At 44.7% G+C, this 21,924-nt stretch overlaps 1 long non-coding RNA gene across 1 annotated transcript in view; it reads left to right on the plus strand.

Annotated features, from left to right (window-relative positions):
- Window positions 1-19,610, plus strand: part of LOC148401568 (uncharacterized) — a 31,396-nt gene extending 11,786 nt beyond the window's left edge. Inside the window, exons 2-3 of the long non-coding RNA XR_015857241.1 lie at window positions 17,080-17,190; window positions 19,402-19,610. This is a non-coding gene — a long non-coding RNA (uncharacterized LOC148401568). The remainder of the gene's footprint in view (window positions 1-17,079; window positions 17,191-19,401) is intronic.
- Window positions 19,611-21,924: the final 2,314 nt, after the last annotated feature.

Consider the following 21,924-nt stretch of genomic DNA (forward strand, 5'->3'; position numbering starts at 1 on the left):
ATTGCAGCGTGGAAAAAAAAAAAAAAGTGTTGTCATTTTACATTGCATTTACAAAGGCAGCAAGAATACATTTCAACACTTGTCAGAAGAAAAAAAAAGCATCTCTTAGCAGGTGATAATTCTGTCTGGGACTTTGACGGATCATTACCTCGGACATTCAAACTATTTGATTTGATTAGAAATGTTTTCACAAGCAACACATGCATGGAATATTTTGCTTCCGTTAACAGAATAATTTTGCAGAGTGAGACATCATAGTCTCGTCATTATTTGCGGACTGAAATTCAGAAGCAACGATGAATTCATCCAAACCAATTTAACACGCATTCGTTTTAATGTTTGCAACATTTGCTTTATTGCACAAAATGTTAGTGTGAAGTTGCACCTGCTGTCACTTTTGGCTTTTCATCCTCCTCCATTTGTCACCTTTTTTTTTCCTTTTTTTTTTCATCAGCCATCCCCTCGTGTCACCTTTCTAACAACTGCCACTTTGACATCCCACCGGGCTTTGTGTGTGTAAGTCACCTGCAAAGCGCATAGAGCTGAGGTGACAGCGCTTTGCAGCTCCAAAAGGAGGAGAGTGACGCGATACACTCAGATGGGATTACAGGTGGCTAACATCTTGGCCGGCAGGCTGGCTTGCTGCCCTCTCGCTTGCAGGTTCACAAACTGAGCCCACATGCTGACCGAATTACATTTTTCACTGGCCCGTGTGTTAGTGTGAGGGCCCTAAATGGTCACAACTAAAATAGTAACTTTTTTAAAATTGAAATTTTTAAAAAAACATTTTATCATATTTATTTCTAATTATATAATATCCTGATGCATAAAGATATTAAATTTGCTGCACTTTCTGATCCATGTCAAGGTCAGTTAAGTACAAATTTCTGTGAGGCCTCTAAATAGTCACAACTAAAATACTTTTTTTTTTTTTTTTAATCTGATTTTTTTTTATTGTACTTATTTGTAATAATATAATATCCTGATGCATAAATATAATTAAGACATTTTTTGCTGCACTTTCTGATCCATGTCAAGGTCAGTTTAGGAGTGATTTTTAGCTTTTAGTTTCCCAACATCTGGAAAAATCTTTTTTGATTTGGCAACAGGGAAACCTATAAAACACGCAGGACACAAAGATGAAGAATGTCAAAGTTGCTGTTAAATCCTTCCATCAATTTTTTCTTGTACCCTGCTAATAAAAAAAAAATAATAAAAAATACCATTGACCATTGGAATCTTGGCTGTTTTGCTGTTGCAGCAAGACCAGCACAAAAACACAACAAAAGTAAACTAGTGTTTTTTTTTTTTTGCATGGCTAAGCAAGGTTAACAACACAAGTCATCCACAATTAGTGGTTTTCCCGATTTACAAAAAAAAAAAAACAACTGAAGTTATCCAAGTGATAAGCAGCCACCCTCACCTCAGCTCACCTCCACAGCACTGACTGACTGCAGGCTTTACTCACAGGCTGGAATTAATCGTCTTTTCCTACTCTGTAGTCATTTCGCCCAAAGTTGAATAATATCCATTCATTATTACCTGATTGCCCCCCCCACCCCCCAACAATGCTCATGCTCCCGCCCGACCCCCCCTGCAGAAGCCACTTTGAACAAGTAGCATATCTCCAAGGCCTAATTAGAAGGGCGAATCTGCTCGTTTAGAATTGTCAACTCTCACCTCCGGCTGGGAAACTTTGACGAGAGTCTACTCAAGGAACGATGCGTGTAATAATACACATTTCGGGTTTGGAATAATATTTCTCCTTTCGCTAAACATCACACCCTTGTTCATGGCGGCTAAGGTGGAGACGGTTTGTTTTAACACTTAAAGACGAGTGTCCTTAACTTAATCACCACCTTGTTTCACCACATTTGCATATATTTACATATTAATTGGACCCGCGATTAAAATTGGTTTTGTAATTTTAATTAAGTGTCCACAAAGGTATATGATTAACGCCGTCTAAAATACAGCCTGACATAACAAGAAGCAAAAAAAAAAAAGGCGCTTTGCTGCAGATTCCTCATAACACCTCTCCCCCCCACCCCGACTCCCCCCTCCCTCCCCCCCGTTTTCAAAAAGGAGAGGATTACTTACAGAGAAAGCCTGTTTCATGATAACAATGTTTTAATCTGCACAAGATTAGGCAGCTGAGGAGAGGCAAGAGCGGCTGGTGGCGGGGGGGCAGAGCCTCCAAATCACTTTCTCAAGATTCATATACTATAACCGTGTTTAAGGGCCTTGAGTCCATGTATCAGCCAAAATTAGCACAAGACACATGCTGAACGTTCCCTCACTGGGGAGGAATGTCGAAAATGAGCATAGGTTATCTTTGTTGTGGAAAAGTACCCGGGATTTCGAAGATACTTGGAATCTTAGCATGCTAACATCTTAGCAAGCGCTATATCGTTCCCTCTCTAACTCTGTCGATGGTTCATATAAAGGTAGTCACCTTTACATAGCGTTGATATCGAGGTTACGGTCAAAATTCCTTTTTCTGAGAAATTGATAAGTAGTTTAGAGGTCTCAGCGGAAATTTTAGCATGCTAGCATCTTAGCAAGAGCTATGTCGTTCCCTCCCTGAACTGGCACCTTAGTTCAGTGGATGGTTTATATGTCCCAATGACTCAGTAGCATCAATATCGAGGTCAAAATTCCAGTTCCTGAGAAAATTGAGGATAATCTATTTACATGTCTTGTATATTTGGCGGTGGTGATCAAAATTGGAATGTCCTGATGGAAACAAGCGATGGATGGATGGATGGATGGATGGATGGATGGATGGATGGATGGATGGATGGATGGATGGATGGATGGATGGATGGATGGATGGATGGATGGATGTTATCTTCACCGTACTTTGATCTTTACAGTCACAATAATAAATGAATCGGAGCGGGCCTGTACCTCTCCTAATCATCCGGTTTTGAACAGGAATAATGCTGACTCTCATTAAGGAGCTGCGAGGCGATGCGGTGATTGCAGCACGCGTCGTCGGCCTGATGTGTTTTTCTGTGCAAGCTTCTTCCCGTGTTGCAGAAAAACAGGAGCCAACAGCACACAGGATGATTTCTTTTGATATCCCGCGTCTGCGTCTTGTGCTGGCCTCTACGTACGCGCACAAATGCCCTGGGCCGGCTGTAAAGTTTTCTCTCGCGCACGCTTAATGAGCTCGGCTTTTGCCAAGTCCAACGGGCTGACATGTAACGCAGCGAGACTCGTGCAGCCTTTTTTTTTCTTTTCTGACGCAATTACACCAAAGTCAGGGTATCATCGTGGGGACTTTTCAGAAATGTAATATTACCTCATTTGGTCTTTGGTGTGGTCTGGAAGGTTTCTCGGAGACATTTGGAAGCATTTTACTCATAAAATACTTAACCATTTAAGTGATAGGATACAGTTTCCTGCACGGTTTGCTGGCTGCTGCCAACCACAGAGGAGGGAAAAAAAATCACTGTAGGTTGCCGCGTTCCCCCCCCCCCCCATCATCTGTGGGACAACAAAGAATCTGCTAGCTCGTAACCACAAGAAGTCAGGAGAAAACGTGTTTCGGGACGACTCCCTTTATTCCGACGATACTTTTGAAAGAGATCTTTGCCTGGCATGACCTCTCATTAGCACTCGCAGCTAGCCACCTCTGCGATGATGACGGTGTCATCCTGTCCGATCCTCAAAGCTGTCTTTTGGGAGCCCTCGGAGTTACGGCATTAGCCGAGCTTTCGTCCTCAATCCCGCCTCCGCCCTCGCTCTCAAATTGCTGCTTCTTGAGTTACTAAGCCGTTTTAATAGGTACAACCTGTGCAGCCTCCACGGCCTCAGATAGGATATACCTCGAAGAGTGGCTCTTTTAACGCGCCATCCCCGCGATGCATCCTGTCACACGCAATGGCTGGCCCGATGAGCCTTGGCACCCCCAACCGATGCCGTTCCCTCTGCCAGAGATTCAAATGTGTTTTCTATTTCTTTCTTTTTCTGTTGACATCACAATATTTCCAACCTCACTTATACGGTACGCACCACAGCAAATTCATTTATGTATTGACGGCATGTGGTGTCCTTCGTCGTGAGCGATGATGTCAACGTAGACTGTCGAGGCATGACTTTATAAATTAAACACAAATAGATTTAAACGCTATGTGTTTTGGAAAATGTCAATTGCTTGTATAAAAACAGATGGCTCTCTGGATGAAAAAGTGTCAAATTTTACAACCAAGTAAAACTTTTGCGAGCTTATCAAAATGAGAAAATAAACGTTTGAAATTGTTGCTGATTTTGATGTCACGATTCAGCTTATTTGCATATTGTCCCCACACCGACTTTCTCAGCCCATAATTTCACAGTTGGGCTGAGCTGCAGTGTCACAAACACAGCCAAAGGTTAAGCAGAGCTTCGTTTAATATCATTGCATGCACACGTTAGCATTAGTAATAGCATTAGTCAAAAAGTCAAAAAAAAAAGTCAAAAAAGTCAAAGTCAGCTTTATTGTCAATTTCTCCACATGCCAAAGACACACAAAGAAACCGAAATTTCGTTCCCCCCTATCCCACGGTGACAAGACATGGCTCACAACAGACAAACAGTAAACAAGTATAACAAAAGCGTGCCGAATAAATAATGAATAAATAACACAACAATAAATAAATAAATAATTAATTAAGAGGAGCGTAAAAACGCGTACAGCAGACATTCCCGAAAAATAGCGCAACAGTGCCGCACGCTACGCAGAAGGGGGTAGCGAGTTCAGGGCCCTAACAGCCTGGAGAAAGAAGCTGTTGGCGAGTCTGGTGGTGCGGGAGCGCAGGCTCCTGTACCTCTTCCCAGAGGGCAGAAGGTCAAACAAGGAGTGAGCCGGGTGACTCACATCTCTGGCAATCGAGGTTGCCTTGCGGGCGAGGTGGGAGGTGTAAATGTCCTTCAGGGAGGGAAGCGAAGCACCAATAATCTTACCAGCCGTATTCACTATGCGCTGCAGGGCCTTCAAGTCCTGTTCAGTGCAGTTACCACCCCAGACAGCGATGCAACTGGTGAGGACGCTCTCAATGGTGCCACGGTAGAATGTAGACAGGACTGCCTGAGGAGCACATGCACGCCTGAGCTTCCGCAGGAAATACAGGCGGCGCTGAGCTTTCTTTGCCAGTGACGAGGTGTTCGCGGACCAGGAGAGGTCCTCACTGATGTGCACCCCCAGGAACTTGGTGCAGCTCACCCTCTCCACCACAGCACCGTCGATGATCAGCGGCAGGTGTGTTGTGTGACCCTTCTGGAAGTCCACAATGATTTCCTTGGTCTTACTGACGTTCAGCAGGAGGTTGTTGTCCCTGCACCACGTGGTCAGAAGGTCAACTTCCGACCTGTACCGAGTCTCGTCGCCCTTCGTGATGAGACCCACCAGCTTCTGATAAGCTAATTAACTTCCCATCAATCCAGAAATATTAACCCCATTGTGGTGGAATAAATGCAAAAATGTACTTAGGGTATTTTTATGAAAGTAAGGCACAGATTTTAAGACAACAAAAACATCTTGCAGATTTTGTTGATGATGAATATGGAATGGTGGTCATTGAAAAAAAATGTTGTTGAATAAGATGTTTTGGTTTAGGGATCGTGTTCAAGGTTGAAATTGTAATTTCTAAAATGCGCTCATGGCTGAAAAATGAAGTCTGTGGTTTTGAATGGGAACAACTGTCAGAGTCTGAATACAAAGCCTTCAAAAAAAAATCAGGACACTTTGGAATCATGAATAACACCATGACGGTGATTTAAAAAAGACAAAATAAATTCCATAAAATACAGCAAACTTAACAAAACCAACAGGCTGGGTGGCTGCATGCTCTCGAGCTCTTTAGGTGGCACATCAACACTTGATGATCGGAATTAACGCCACCTTTGAGCCCTAATAGAATTTATCCACATAAAAGCGAGTGAAATTGAGCTGCGCAACTCGGCTCGCCTTTGCTGACGCCGTGCCAAATACTTATCCGCTCTCTGGTGTGCGTTTAAGCGCCACTCCTGGGAATCACGCAGACATAATGAAATTACTTCGGCACAAACAAATCGGGTCAAACTCTCAAGGAGACGAGCATTATATGCTCCGTTTTCTAATGACTCACTAACTAGCTCTGGATGGGCGGGACATCTTCAGGTCCATTCCGAGGGCTCCGAAATTTTCAGCGTACACCAGCATTTGTTGACAGTAAATACGCCCCATCGGCAGAAATACGCAAGGCCACTCCCCCTTGCATTTGTCAATGTCAACAGAAAACAAAGCTTAATGCGGAAAGATGTCGGACCACCGTTGCCGCCGACCGCTTTGTCGTCTACCTATTCTGGTTAAAAGCCAGCTGGTAATCTCGTTCTTCTTTCCGCACGTGGAATGTGAGAATGGAGGCTGGATTACGCCTGCTACATGCTCCGAGTTTGGGATTTATTCGGAGGTAAATTGAGATCGAAGGCAAACGCGCTCAGGCCCGGTAATCCCCGCGTCTTATCCGTGTGTGTGGTAAACATGCAAAATGGCAGCTAGCAAAACCAGGAATGATGCAACCGAGCCTGAGAGGAAACTTTTGGCTCATTTTTTTACCTTTGACCTTTGCTGTCTTCATGTGCGTTTCCATTAGATATACATTTTTTTTTTTAGGTTCATGATACAAACCTGAGAGGAAACCTTCGGTGAAAAAATTTGAAAAAATAAACTTTTTTTTTTTCACCTTTGACCTTTGCTGTCTTCCTGTGTGCTTCCATTATATAAACACCAACCTAAAAACAAAAAATATATATTTTTTTAGGTTGGTGTTTATCTAATGGAATTGCATATGAAGACAGCAAAGGTCAAAGGTCACAGGGGATGTGCTCGGTGGTCAGAAGCTTTGCCTGTCTCCTTCTCGCTCGCCCCTCGTGGCCTTGGGCTTTCGCTGACGCTCCGACCCGCGGGATGTAAAAACACCATACGCTGATTCCCGCTGAACTCATCCCAAAGATTCAAGCTGGCAACATTCCAAGCGGCCGGGTAGCCGATCTGGCCTCCGGCCCGCCGTCTGCTTGCTGCTGCTAACAGGTATCGACAGAGCTGATGGGGCGAATCATCATCTAAGAGGGGTTTTTTTAGTCTAGCGTGGCTCGCTTTCACTCCCGAGGCGCTGGAATTCCCGCTCAGGCGGCCCCAGATGCGCAGATTCTACCACCTGAAGGGATTTTTCAAATGTCTTACACAAGACAAAATAACCTCCACCTAACACAATAAAGCCCCCGACCACCTTCGCCTGACAAGCCGCTAAGAAGAAAGCAAGACGGCCTAACTGGCAGTGAAGGCAATTTGTCGCTGGAGCTCATTCCCCGCTTCTTTCTCCCGCACCGTCCACATTTCCCATAAGGAAGGCGCTTTGGTGTAATTCATCACCGGGCCCTCTCGGCAAAGCGCTCGTTCTGGCTGTGAAATATGAGGTGGGCTGGTATTTTCACACGCTAGCTGCGCTGAATGAGGGTCTATTTTGGCAGGCTCCCACCAGAGCCTTCCTTTTTTTTTTTTTTTTTTTACGCTGCCGCCGCTACGACATGCTGCTGATCAAGCTGCGAACAATAATAAACTCGTAAATGACTTGTTTTGATTCCTGGCACAATAGAGGAGCGCCCGCAACAAGGTGCTGCTCTCGTGTGGCTCTTTTTGTACCTGCTCTCAATAGAGCGACGGGCGCACTCACACACACACAAAAAAAAAAAAACATTTCACTCTCTTGATACACTGTTTTGCATTCTCAACTAATGGCCAGAGGTCATTATAGAACAGATGCATTTTGGATGCAACCTTGCTATTAACTCATCCAGTGCCATTGCTGGTTATAGACGTCAAAGAAATTAACTGGGTTGGCAGTGAATGAGTTAAAGACATGCAAAAATCAAGTTACCATAATTTCTGGACTATAAACCGCAGCAGCTAAATTTAGGGGGACATCCTGTTTCTTTATATATAAGCCGCACTGGACTATAAGACGCAGGTGCTTTATTGTTTCATTTCCATATATGAGAGAATATGCAGAAATCATACAATATTATAAAAATTCTATAGATAAGACGCACTGGACTATAAGGCGCATCAAATTTAATTTAATTAATCCTGGGATTAAATTGTTGCACCAAAAGTGGACACGTGAGTCCAAAAGTGTTACATGTGGGTCAACCCACAGTCCCAACACCATCTCATACATTAAAAAAAAAAAAATTGGGTGCATTGGTGTCAGCAGTCTTTTCTTTGCTAATTATATTGACCCAATATTTACACACATGTAAGAGGGGGGTGGTGGTAGTAGTGGGGGTGGCGCATATGTACAAGAGGACCGTTTAATTTACAGTAAACATCTAAAGCACTTCGGGCCTTTAAATCCTGACAAGAAGAGAGAGAAAGAGGGAGGGAAAGTCAGCTCGAAAGAGATGTGATGATTCTGGGGGCGGCGGGGAGGTGTGTATGGGGGTGGGGGGCAAGGGAGAGTCTCTTCCCCAGTGGGAGATGACAAATACCATATGTCCTGAGCACAGCGCTTGTGTTAATCCTCGCCGAGTCCCGCCAGGCCCACATCCGACTCTGCGACCTCTGCAACCCCCCCCCCCCCAGACTCTACAATCGCTTTTTCGTCTTGGATTGCAGAAGAACCAAAGTTGCTGTGCTTGTTGTCACTTTACAGTTCATCGTGTTTTGACATACAAGCGACACTCCCTGAGGGTTCAAATTCATGGTGTGTGCCTCATGAAGCCGAGGACTTAACCTTGGAGGGGACATGTTGTGCATTCCGTACATTTTCATTGTTGGTGAACAAAGATGCCCCGGAAACAATTCCCTACTTGGAGTACAGTGACATTGACTTTAAAAAATGATTCTAACAGTTTCAGTGTTGTTAGCGAATTGGACTTCGGATGACAAAGGTGTCTCAACACCCCCCGTTGGTCAACGCTTATTGTTCTTAGCGATCTGATTTGTGTGTGAAGGTTGCTATTTACCGCAACGTTAGCCATTCACGATTGTTGTTGTTTCTATATCGGTGATTCATGAAAATGGCAATGTAGCAAAGCCTTAGGTGAATATGCAAGCTGAATATATTACGCTTCTACCACTCGGGCTTTGTGTGATGGCTAAAGGCGTGCATAAGTGAGGTGAAAAATGGAAATGAATCCACCGAGGGTGGCACCTGAGAGACATGCCCCAACCAACATTAAGAGGCTAATTTTCCAAATCTAGGAATCAGTCAAATTCCCCAGAATGCCTTGGGGAGTGGTTCAAAAGGTAAGGAGTGACAGTCGCGGGGGTGTGAAAAGGGAACAGGCAAGGTAATTTCACCCTCCTTATTTAGCCCGTTCCATCATCCAGATGGTCTCTTCAGTGAAGGTGGAACTGAAATTAGACCAGTGTGGAGTATTTATGATACGCTAACAGTGTGTGTCTGTGTGTGTGTGTGTTTGCAGATTTGCACCCAACCTATAGAAATACCTTGTTTAATAATAGTCGATGAGTTAATATATTTCTGGCTCGGAGCGTAAACGAAGGAAGGCAGAAGCAGGCGGAGGCATTTAATGCCCACTTTACCTACATTGGATTCGGGCCGAGCCGTCTGATCGCTGTGTGTTGTACAGAAGAGGAGGGGGTGGGGGTGGGGGGGCAGGATGGGGGAGAGAGGTACAGGCAGAGGGGTGAGGAAAAAGGAAAAAGTCTTAATACTATTGTGTGCCTATAACCATCTGTCACAGCTCGCCTGGAGATGAGACTGAGATTAGGAGGAATAAACGTCGGGGCCGCGGAGCATCGGTAAAGCCTGCGGGGCAACAACAACAACAAAAAAAAAGGAAGAGGAGGAAGATTGGGCCGCGTAGGAAGAGAAACGAGCCAAAAAATAAAAACTCACAGGGGCCATTCTTATTCCGGAGCATTCATGGATTACAGATTGTAACCTGCGCTGATAACCCGGGGGGTAAATGACGGCCAATGTTGCAGCATCCATGATGATGATGATGATGATGATGGCGGTAATGAGGACACTTCCTCGGTTTGGTCCAACTGAAATGAAAAGGTAGCGGAATAAAGGATGGCAGGAAGGAAAGGGTGATAAAAAGAAAGATGGTTCTCCCCAACGTCCTCCTTGGCCCTTCTCCCTCCTCGAGAGCTTAAGGAAAGGCATTTGGTGGCTCCTGAGGCATCCGCCGATCTCCCCTCCTTAAATTTACCGTGAAGGATCTTGGAGTCCCATTCAGGCGGGATATTCTCCTTTATTGCTTTTAGAAGAGCAAGCTCACAAAGTACAGTGTCATTGCTTCTGGAGAGCACAACGCTGGGGCTTCGCCTGCCGCCGGGAATTATTATGTCGCACACAAAGCGGCCGAGTCTCATTCTCAAACGTTCCTTAAGTTGCTTTACTCTGTTCGGAAGAAGTGAAAAAATGTTCACGCCGAGAAATATTTGCTCCACTAGCTGAGACCCGATGAAAATGGAGCATGTAAGCAATTTGCTTTTGTGGATTTTAGTTTTGAAATGATTTGGGGGTTTTTTGTAAACCTCAACTGAAAATGTCGGCATGAAAACGATATGGATGTATTAATTCATCGATTAATCTAAAGCGAATCGATTCAATTCATCGATAAAGATTTTTTATAATTGATTAAATGTTTAAATAAATTATTTAATGGAAAATTGCAGTATGAAAATGACATGTACGTATTAATACATTGATTAATCATAAACTAACTGATTCAATTAATCGATATTTTTATAATCAATTATTTACAAAAAAAAATAATGGAAAATTGTCCAAATCTTCTGGATTTCAGCTTTTCAACAGTAACGTCAGATCTGCCATTGTTACTAATTTTGCATTGAATCAAAACATCGATTAATCGAAAACTAACCGATTTCATGAATTGATTTTTTTTATAATTAATTAAATGTTTAAATACATTTTTTAATGGAAAACTGTCCAAATCTTCTGAATTTCAGCTTTTCAACAGTAACGTCAGATCTACCGTCGTGACTGACTAATTTTGCATTGAATCAAAAAAAAAAAAAAAGATTTTTGCAGAGTAAATGATTCCTAATTAATGTTTGCATGATGACAAATCAACTGAAAGTGGCTGCAAAGCACGCATGAGGTAATCAGAAGCGGGAAGCTTCGCACCTGCAGCATGTCACCTCTCCTGCCACTTGCCATTAAAATAAAAGCTGGCTTCAAGTGATGACCTGCCAACACCTTGAGGATGACTCGAGAGTGATGAAGATGTTTTGTGGCTCCGCGTGAGTCAAGTGGCTACGAGGGCACACAAACAATCGCGTCGGAATATCCCACAGGTTTACAGTCAAAGTTGCATTTTGAGGCTTTTCCAACCATGGCAAAAGTGTGCACGTGCGAGTGTGTATGTGTGTCCTTCCCTCTGCCTCTGCCCTTGTCATATTGGTCCCGGCGCTGCAGGGCTGGATGCCGGGCGGACAGCTCGGGTCAAGGTCTCCCCCTCCCCTGCTCTGACCGACGGGCTGTCACGTCAACGGGTGGAGCAGGCTCAGTCCGTAGGCTTTTCCACGCACGCACGCACGTCGAGCGTCACGCGCACGAGCCCCCTCCCCGCCCCTCCTGGAGATTGACAGCGAGCTTTATTGCTGCTAATGCTTGCAGCTGGAGAGGCTGAGCGGCAGCATCCTAATGGGAAATGGACTCATTTCCGAACACAATGAGGGTGCGGCACACGCCCACATTTGGTCAACCATAATCTGCCAGCGCTGTCTGTCCTTGGCGACCTGGTGTTTCCTCCGAGTAGATCTCTTCTCGCGCTCCTTTAAGGGCACTAAACGGAGGCAAGCGAGAAGGAGGGAGGGAGGGAGCCTTGGCCCCAGAAAGTGCAAGAAACTGCACGTCATTCATTTTGAGGACTTTTTGCACTTGGGGAATGCTGTCCCGTTACATTCCGAAAATCAAAAGTTCAATTTATTGATAATAGCTCTGATTTTCAGGCGATGAAAGCTCAGTGTGCCAGCAGGCCTCATGGTGAATGAATCTATTTTAGACTTTTCTTCATTAAAGCCATTAGCGTTTCATGAGGCGCGGCATCCTTGTGCTAATTGGGTGTCCATATTTCTATATCTCGTTATTGGATTTATTTTATATTGTGCTTAATAGTAAATAGTGTTTGAATTTTAAAACATACCTCTTGGGTGCAACATAAAGGGGAATTTTTAATCACATTGTCTGTAAATGAAGGGACCCAGCTTGCTTGCTTTCTCTGGAGATAATTTTTACGAATCCGTCCTAATGAGTTTGCAGGTTTCTTATGCAGATACAATGGAATATATATATATATATATATATATATATATATATATATATACATATATAAAATAAAAACAAATACATAATGAAATATATATATATACATATATATATATATATATATATATATATATATATATATTTGTATTTAATTATTTTTTTCTCTACATCCTCCCTTGCTGGTCACAGTAGGAGGCTGTCCTCAATAAGAGATGGGATGAGGGAGCATTGGGCGCGGTGGGCCGATCATCACTATCTAAGAAGAGGAAGTGTAACATAGTTGATGATGCCGGCCGTCAGTTGCCTCGGCAACCTCTGTATTTATGAAATGTATTTTCATCATCATCGAGTCCCGGGGTCCCGGCGAGGAGGCGCGCTAATGTAGCGAGCCGTCTCTACCTGCTGATAGGCAAGGGAGCGCCTTTAAGCCTGGCTTGACAATTAAGACCTGGGCGACTGTAGCCAGGGGTTAATACCGCTCATTAAAAGAACTAGGTCATTAGCAAAGAATCAAGGCTCTTAAGGCGGCAGGGGATGCAGGGTTTGAGATGTTGGGGAGGGAAGGGGGTGATGGAGAGGAGGGGTGGGGGGGTGGCAGTGGCAGGCAGCATAGTCAACTGAATCTCTGTGAACACGCGGCCCCTTGCATTAATTAACCTCCCTTTTTCCTTGTTGGGGAGGTGCGCTTTGGGGGAAGGGGAGGGGAGGGGGGGGGGCGCTCTGTTTCAGGAAGAAATCTCCCGTTATCATATAAGCACATGGCCGTACATCAATTAATTGCAAAGCAGCGGGGAAAAGGGAAACCAGAGCTAGTTTACAGTCCTCCCCGCGGTCGCCTTGTGCTCCTGTTTGAGACCAACTTGCATTATTTTTTTGCAGATGAAGAACAAAGGAGGTGGGCTGTAAAGAAGCAAATTAAAATTAAGGAGGGAATCGTGGCAGAAATCAGACCCGCTGTTACCACCGGGGAGGGGGGGAGCAAATAAAATCCACGGAAATGAAAATAAATAAACTGGGCTAATACTTCACCTTAAGGAGCCGTGGCCGAAACCCCCCTGGCGGCCGTTTGCCGACTTTCTTATTAAGCTATTACACGTGCCGTTTGACCTTCAGCCGGGAGGATAAACGCTCTCGCCGACTGTCCTCGCTTTGTTACGACGAGTTTTGTTGACACGGTGCCTGCGCGTGGTCCGACGTATTTACCGACTGGGTCAGTTGAGTAGTTTAGTTTGAGCCGGAAAACAATTGAGCCGTTGACCTGCCGTGAACTGTTTTGGATATGCGTTTACTGACATTTTACCTCACAGGTGTCAAACTCAAGGCCCGGGGGCCAGATACGGAAGGAACTGAAGAAGGTTGGCCGATTTCCTTTCAACTTCAACTTGACGTGACATTTTTTTCCGCTATGATTTCTCAAGCATCATAATGAGAAGTGATTTGAATTTAAATGATGCCATACTGGAGATAGGCCTAATTCGCCCATACATATTTAATCTGACATATTATCTTGCTCCCGCGATGGGCTGATGCGATATGACGGCCCGTCCGCCTCGACACTCGACAAAGAAGAAAGGCGGAGGATCGTTCGTCGGCGCCGTCGGAGACGCTTTTGTCCGTCGTTGACGGCGCGGCGTGTTCACACGCTTTGCGCTTTCTGTTCTTGCTCGAGCGGCTTGATGTTCGGGGAGGTGGAGACCTTTTACGCGCCCTGGGGAAGGATCACATCTACCGTGTTTGCTCAGCTCAGATGTGCGACAGCTGAGGATGGCACCTGAGCGTGTTACATTCTCAGTGTTTGTTTGCACATAACATGGCCGATTACCCTCCGGCGTCTGTCTCATCGCCTACCTGGCACACGGCGGCGGATAGCGTGTCCCGCCATCTTGCTTTTAATTGCTCTCCGGGCGTTAATATGCACTTGTGTTCATTTCAAATGGTGACAAAGGCTGCAGCCAGATGCCAGGTGGGAGCAGTCCAGAGAAAACTTCAAAATCCAAACAGTGCTTGCAAATGAGCTGAGCGAAAAAAAAATGTACTCAAGTAAGCGTATTGTTACTTCAGAATATTATGTCTCCAGTAAAATCCAAAAGTGGTACATACTTGAGTAAAATAGTATTGAGTGTAAAAAATACCCAAGTAATGAATGTCAATCAAAATAAATGAATCAGAGAATCTGCAAATTCTGAAATTGCTGAACAATCTCTCTTTATATAAAACAAGAATATATTTCATATTTGTGAAATAATGAATGATAAAAAATTTTTAAAAAAAAATCCCTTTGTTCAACAGCTCAATCTCTCTTATATATATACCGTATTTGCCGGTGTATTGGTCGACCTTTTTCGATCCAAAATCGACCGAAAAAAATCGACCTCGACTTATACACCGAGTCATAAAATTTAACTTCGTATTCATCGCTTCAAATGTGATGGTAACCAAGGCCGTTTCTCATGCATCTCATTGTGCGTTGCACTTAGAAAATTTGAACCGGGCGGCGTGCGCGAGTGCGCGGCCCGCTGGAAGTCGAATGAGGCGCCGCCACCACCTCCACGGTGCTTATAAACAGCCGATCCGCTCGGCGGGGGCTATTTTCGGCCACTTGGCTCGTGCGCACGGCCTCCCGGATGTGCCGGGCGGGTGCGCGAGCTCGCCGGCCGCTGGAAGTCGAATGAGACGCCGCGACCACCTCCGCGGTGCTTATAAACAGCCGATCCGCTCGGCGGGGGCTATTTTCGGCCACTTGGCTCGTGCGCACGGCCTCCCGGATGTGCCGGGCGGGTGCGCGAGCTCGCCGGCCGCTGGAAGTCGAATGAGGCGCCGCCACCACCTCCGCGGTGCTTATAAACAGCCGATCCGCTCGGCGGGGGCTATTTTTGGCCACTTGGCTCGTGCGCACGGCCTCCCGGATGTGCCGGGCGGGTGCGCGAGCTCGCCGGCCGCTGGAAGTCGAATGAGGCGCCGCCACCACCTCCGCGGTGCTTATAAACAGCCGATCCGCTCGGCGGGGGCTATTTTCGGCCACTTGGCTCGTGCGCACGGCCTCCCGGATGTGCCGGGCGGGTGCGCGAGCTCGCCGGCCGCTGGAAGTCCAATGAGGCGCCGCGATCTCCTCCGCGGTGCTTATAAAGTGCCGATCCGCTCGGCTTGGAGCTATTTCCGGCCTCCCGTTGGTGCCGGGTGGCGTGCGCGAGCTCGCCGGCCGCGATCTCCTCCGCGGTGCTTATAAACAGCCGCATGCGCACGGCCTCCCGGAGTTTGAACACATTTCGTCAATAAATTTCGCATATTGAATTTTGAAGTTTAATATAATGCAACAATTGAGCTCGACTTATACAAAGGATATATCATAAAATCGTAAATTTCCGTCGAATTTTAGGGGGTCGACTTATACACCGAGTCGACCTGTACACCGGCAAATACGGTAATACATTTTATATTTGTGAAATAATGAATGATAAAAAAAAAAATAGAAAAAATTAAGGTCGGCACCAAGACAAAAAAAAATCCCCTTGCTAAACAGTGCAATCTCTCTTTATATAAAACAGGAAACTATTTCATATTTGTGAAATAATAAATAATTAAAACGTTTGAAAATTTAAGGTCGGACCCAAGAAAAAAAAATAAAAATGTCCACTTGTTAAACAGCACAATTGCCTCACCAAGGGAAGGATACCAAGGTTATAGAAAGTCTACACACCCCTATTCCAATACCACATTTAAGTGATCCAGAAAAAAAAAAAATGAACCCAAGAGAAATCAGTTGAAAACATTTTCCACCACTGCGTGATTCAACTTTTTTTTTTTTTTTTCTCCAACAATTTCATGAGTCTTCATCTGTGAGGTCACGCTAAGCGTTTCGCAATCACGCAATCATCTTTGAGTCAAAATACTCTCATTGTAACATTGTCAGCTAAGGCTTTCAGAATCAGTCGCTAACGTGCAATAAGTTTGCATGTTTGCCTTGATGGCAAACAGTAATTTTGGCTGGCAACAATGCCTCCAAAGTTGGTTTAGCAGATGTCAGTCTTGGTGTTTCTTCTCGAAGCCCACGCATGGATCTTCTATCGGGAAAGCTTATCGGCATCAAGTGCTTAAAAGCTTTTCAGATGCCTGGTGATCACAACCATTTTTGGCTTGATCTGCAGACTAAACAAATGGGTAATGATGCAAGCTTGTGTAAAGATGCACACGGCAAACAACAAATGCCCGCGCTTGATGTTTTTATTAATGTTCCCTCCTCCGGCTTCTCATCAGCCCTTCTCATATGGCTCCAAACACAAGGGCAACTTTGTTTTTGCTCCCGCCTAGCCGCAAAAGGAAAAAAATCCGGCAACCCAAACGTATCATCTGCTCTTTTCTGCCTCGGCCTCGCAAATTTCCCCGGGGACGCTTGAGCGGATTGCGCTACTGTGTGCTATATTCCGCGCGAGATGTAATCAAAAACATTCAAAAGGTTGCCGTAGTCATAGGTGTACTTTTCAGGAGCGCCGTAACGAGCCCGGGCTCCTGTCGCCGTCACGTCAAAGCAGCCGGCGCATTAACTTTTAACTGCGTTCTCTATTTTGCAACAAGGTTGGATGTGGAACAAAGTTAGCAGACATCCTCTCAAGACCTGGCGCTCTCATTTCCATGCAGAAGCAGGAGCGCCGCCGCCGCCGCGACGCACCGGGGCTCCCCTCCAGTCACAACTTCTGGCTGACACGATACCGAAGAGCCGCTCGCTATAACCAATCAAAAGACCTGAATTCTATTTGTTTCTTTCTTTTTTTTTTTTTTTTTCAAGGGGAGATGACAAAGGGGGCCTCAAGGTCTTCTTCAAGATGGCAACTTGTGAAGCTCAAGAGGAGGAGTGACGCTTTCAAGCGGCCGTCCTTGGCAGGACCTTTGGCGCCAGGTACACAGCTTTTAGCGAGGAGGGAGGGGGGCGGGGCTTATTTCATGTTGCCGGGGAGTTATTAATATTCTCAAAGCCAGAATTTTCTCCCTCGGATTGAAATAAAGGATCACACTTAAAAGGGGAAGAACTCATTTCAGGTTTTAATACGGTAAGCCTGTTGGAACCAATTATTGGAGGTGCTGTGCCATTGTCATCTCGCATTTCTCCTTGAGGAGATTAACGGGAACGCTGAAAAGGCCTGGCAGTAATTCGGGATTGCGCTCATTCCCACAATCTGCAACGGAGCCTCCACTTGCCCGCCGCGTGTGTGTGTGTTCCTCGTCGTTTGGCTTCATGTTCTACCTAATTATTGCAATTTGATCCTGAAACTGGAGTGGCCTAATCCGTCACTATGGCGCCAAAATCCTGTTTCAGAAAGTTTTGGTGAGGCCGAATATATTTTGCCTGCTTAACAGAGACTGGGAAAGTAGCGATGAGACTGCAGAGGGCAGCCTCGGTGGGAAGCTCATCTTTTCTTCTTCTTCTTGCTTTTTCTTCTTCGTCCCTCTTGTGACGGCAATGCTGGTAAAAATATCAACTCACTCGTTCCGCGCCACAAACTCTGCCGGAAGCCAAGTTGCGTATGACTGATGATGATGATTACAATGACTTAAGGTTTCTGTAACATTCCCAAAGTTCTAAACCAAAAACTATTATGTGCTAAAAAGTGCTAGCAACTTCTGTATTTTTTAAAAGTGAAGACAATTTGTAATCTTAGTATTGACACATGAAGTTCATGTGCAATTTGTCTTGGCGGGCCACATAAAATGATGTGGCGGGCCGTATCTGGCCCCCGGGCCTTGACTTTGACCCCGATGTTCGAAACCATTTTGGATCATCCATTTTTAGCCCCTTTTGGGATTTTACCTCACAGTTTTCTCCAGGTACCCTGGCTTCCTTCCATAATCCAAAAGTCCATTTTAGGTTTGTTGAAGATTAAGCTAGCAAACATTTAATTGAGTCCGTCTCCACCCATTGAGAACTTTCCTCGGTCCCGATGAAGTTTTGCTGTTTTTCCAGGCAGATATCTCGGCGGCCTCAATGTGTAGCCCACCTTGCTTTAGGGCACTATTTTTTCTTCTTGTCACCTCCCCCCCTTTTCTTCTCTCCCCCCGAGGAGCGAGCGGCGTCCTCGGATCATTACTCCTCAAAGAAATTTAAGCGCGGCATGCCATTTAACCAACTACAGTCTGTCATTAGAAATCCCGACTGTCACGGTGATGCCGTTCTTGGTGGGCTGTGTTTGTTGCCTCATTTCTTTTAATTTTATCTCCATTAGCTTAATTCTTTTTTAATATTTCCGTCTAACGAACTTTACAGTCCATTTTGTCTCAGTGTCTTGCTAAGCGAGTTTTATGAAGCAGGCAGTTCCATTTCGAGGGAGGGAGGGGCGGGGGGGGGGATTCATGATGGTGGCCAACGTTGCCTTTGTCAGCTGATTTTTGGCATACTCGCTCGCCGTTCTGCTTCTTTGCCTCATACAAATAAACAAGTGCGCGGAGTTCATTAGCCGGGACAGCTAATTAGGCTGGAGCTGATTGAGCTGTGACGGCTTTACCTTCACTGCCATTTTAGCGTACCTCCCTTGTTCTTTTCCGATTATGTTCCACCTGCCTGTGTCTGGCATGAAAAGATTTTTTTTTGTTTTAATGGAGGTCAGTACAGACAAACTAGCATCATTGCATTGATTTGAAGAATTTGCACAAGTCCGATGTGATGAATCTATTTTTCAGAACAAATATGAGTACCTAAAAAGGCGAACCATCGCTTGACTTAGACTTCCTCAATGTGATGTCATGCATACGTCAGAATCTGATAAATCGAGATTTTATAATCTATGTTAGCCTTCCCTTTGACATGCTAGTTGTGTATTAGCAAAATAGCCCAAACTGAGCCGATTTTGGTTGCTAATATCCTTGAAGGATCATCAATATGAGCAACAGCGATTGGATAGGGACACCTTGTAAGGGATGAAGGTCATGTCCTACCTGGAGAAGGTGATCGGCACCACAGATCCCCGAGTTAACTCATTCAGTGCCATTGACGGGAATAGACGTCAAACGACACTTTTTACTGACCTGGCAGTGAATGAGTTAACCTTCAGGTTATCCTCACTTTACTCCTTCATCTCCGCCTCCCCATCTTAGCGACAACTCTTCCTCACCCCAGGGAGCGACAAGCTGAGGCTTCCCGCTGCGCAGCGCTCCCCCCTTTGGTGTTTAATTATCAGGGGGCCTGAGAAGTTGCCTCTGCTGCATGATGAGGTTGAGCGTTTGGAAGGCCCGACCTGTAACCTCTGCAAGTACAGTGGGCCTTTGGAAGAAGATATGTAAGATCATGGCCAGATATATCTGTATGGCCTCAGAAGCTTTGCTATTTGTATTTATGTTGACGTTTGATTAAATTCAAATATATTGGATTATTATGATATATATTGGATTATTATTATTATCATTATTATTTTTATTATTGGCTTATATATATATTTTTTCTTTTCATATATGTAAATCTTTTTTTTTTGTTTTTAAATGCCAAAAAAACACCACACAACCATTAATATCCAACAAAAACGCAAAGTGAAAATGTCCAAATTGGGCCCAATTAGCCCTTTTCCGCTGTAATGATTCAAGGTCTCAGGTGTGAAGGAGCATGTTGCGTTAAATATGGCTCACACACTACTTGTCACGTTTGATGCCAGTTCGTTGCTTTTATTTATTTTTTTAATTTCTACTATAATTGACAATGAGCCTAATTGGAGCTCCCGTCGGTAATGGTAATGCAGTTTACTAAAGGGAGGTGATCAATGAGCGTCAACTCCCTGGTGGGTGGGGGGGGGGGGGTCCACACACCCCACCGCACGGTCAACTGCAAATACATACAGCCATGTTAATGTGTTTGTGCAAGAAAAGGAAAGCCCGAGTGAATGCTAGCAATGTTGGCGACCGCTCTGAGGTAGCAACCCTCAGAAGTTCACTTCAAAGCTGCTCTAGAAAGAAGAAGTTGGCCGTGATCAAAAGCAACAAAACCTGAGCGGGGTTTGAGGACAGCACGACATACGAGCCGTCAGAGCGGCGATATGAATCTGCGCTGTAATTCGGAGAAAAAGATTAGAAGAAGATAATGGTCTCATATCTCAAAAGTTAACAGTGAGGCCGGCGTGAACTGTGAATAATCTTATAATTACTGATCTAATGCCATTAGGCCTGACAGAAATAGAGAAAGCAACGCATGGGTGGGGCGCCGTTAATCACCGCGCGCCGCTCGTCGGATCATCAGTAGCGGGGTGCGTGGCGGGCTCGCGACTGATGATAGGTATAAGTTTAAATGACATCTTAAAGGAACATTACGCCGCGCTCATATTTGGTTAACATCCCCTGCCAAATGGTGGCACTTTGCTAATGCGCCTCCGTTTGCAGATCCCGCCCGCCCTTTCCTCACAGGGCCCAGCCAAATTTTTTGTCAATCTTTGTGGCCTGAAAGAATTACCAATGATCTTTTCTTTCTTTTTCTTCTTCACTAGGTTGAAACTAATTAGCGAGAAGGACTGAGAAATATCGCCTCACGTTTGTATCCGATGTTTTATGTTCAGGTTAATAAATGCTGTGCTGCACTTTTAGTTCATTTTAATATATTGCATGAATGAGACCACACCAACATTAAACAATAAAAAAAATTAGAGGACTTGAAAGTCAAGGATGAATTTGGGGGCTATCCAAATCTATCTATCTATCTATCTATCTATCTATCTATCTATCTATCTATCTATCTATCTATCTATCTATCTATCTATCTATCTATCTATCTATCTATCTATCTATCTATCTATCTATCTATCTATCTATCTATCTATCTATCTATCTATCTATCTATCTATCTATCTATCTATCTATCTATCTAAGAGCAATAACATGCAGCGCCGGCACACACAAGAACAAGGCTGGACTTTGACGCTAATGGTCTTTCCCTAGATGAAGTTCCCAAATATTCCTTTTTCATTTAGTTACATTTTTGGGCCCCCAGAGCCAAACTTTTGATTACACAACCTGCCATCTCTGCTGGATGTTGCTATTTCAGGGAATAAACACAGCTCGTAATTAGGGAAACATGCAGATGGACTGAATGAGTGGCGATGGTGGTGGCGGCGGCCTCGCTGGACTGCTGTCTGGGCAGGGTAGGCCCATAATGAAGCAGAGGGAGGGGGAGGTCGGGGGGGCTTTCCACATGTTTTGCTACGTTTTTAACTTGACTTCTAGCCTGTTAGCTTTGTTCTGCGAAAAATACTTGCAGTGCATGTGTGTGCGTGTCCGTGCATGTGTGCATGAGTCTGATTGCTGGCATGGGAGGTGACATTTTGTACGTGTGCCTTCATTGTGGACCTGAATGTGTCTGGTGTAAAGTTAATTAAATTGATAACCTGTTGTGCAGGTAACATCATCAAAAAAGGACTTTGAACACAATTTAAGCTCCACCCACTCAATGTTCAGAGCGAAATTCAGATTCTGAATACGGCTATGGTTAACTCTGGGCTTTTTTTGCGGTTTGATTTTTTTTTTTATAACCATTTTGGCTGTGTTTATGCAAATTAATCCCCATTTGTGGGAATTTTTGTCAGATTTTGTTATTTAAACCTAATTGTACCTTTTGTGTCTGTTGACCGATTTTGACCGGTTTAACGCCATCAAATTTTAATTG

This window comes from Syngnathus floridae, chromosome 2, assembly GCF_059516105.1.
Source record: "Syngnathus floridae isolate MCC-2025c chromosome 2, RoL_Sflo_1.0, whole genome shotgun sequence".
NCBI classification, from domain to species: domain Eukaryota; kingdom Metazoa; phylum Chordata; class Actinopteri; order Syngnathiformes; family Syngnathidae; genus Syngnathus; species Syngnathus floridae.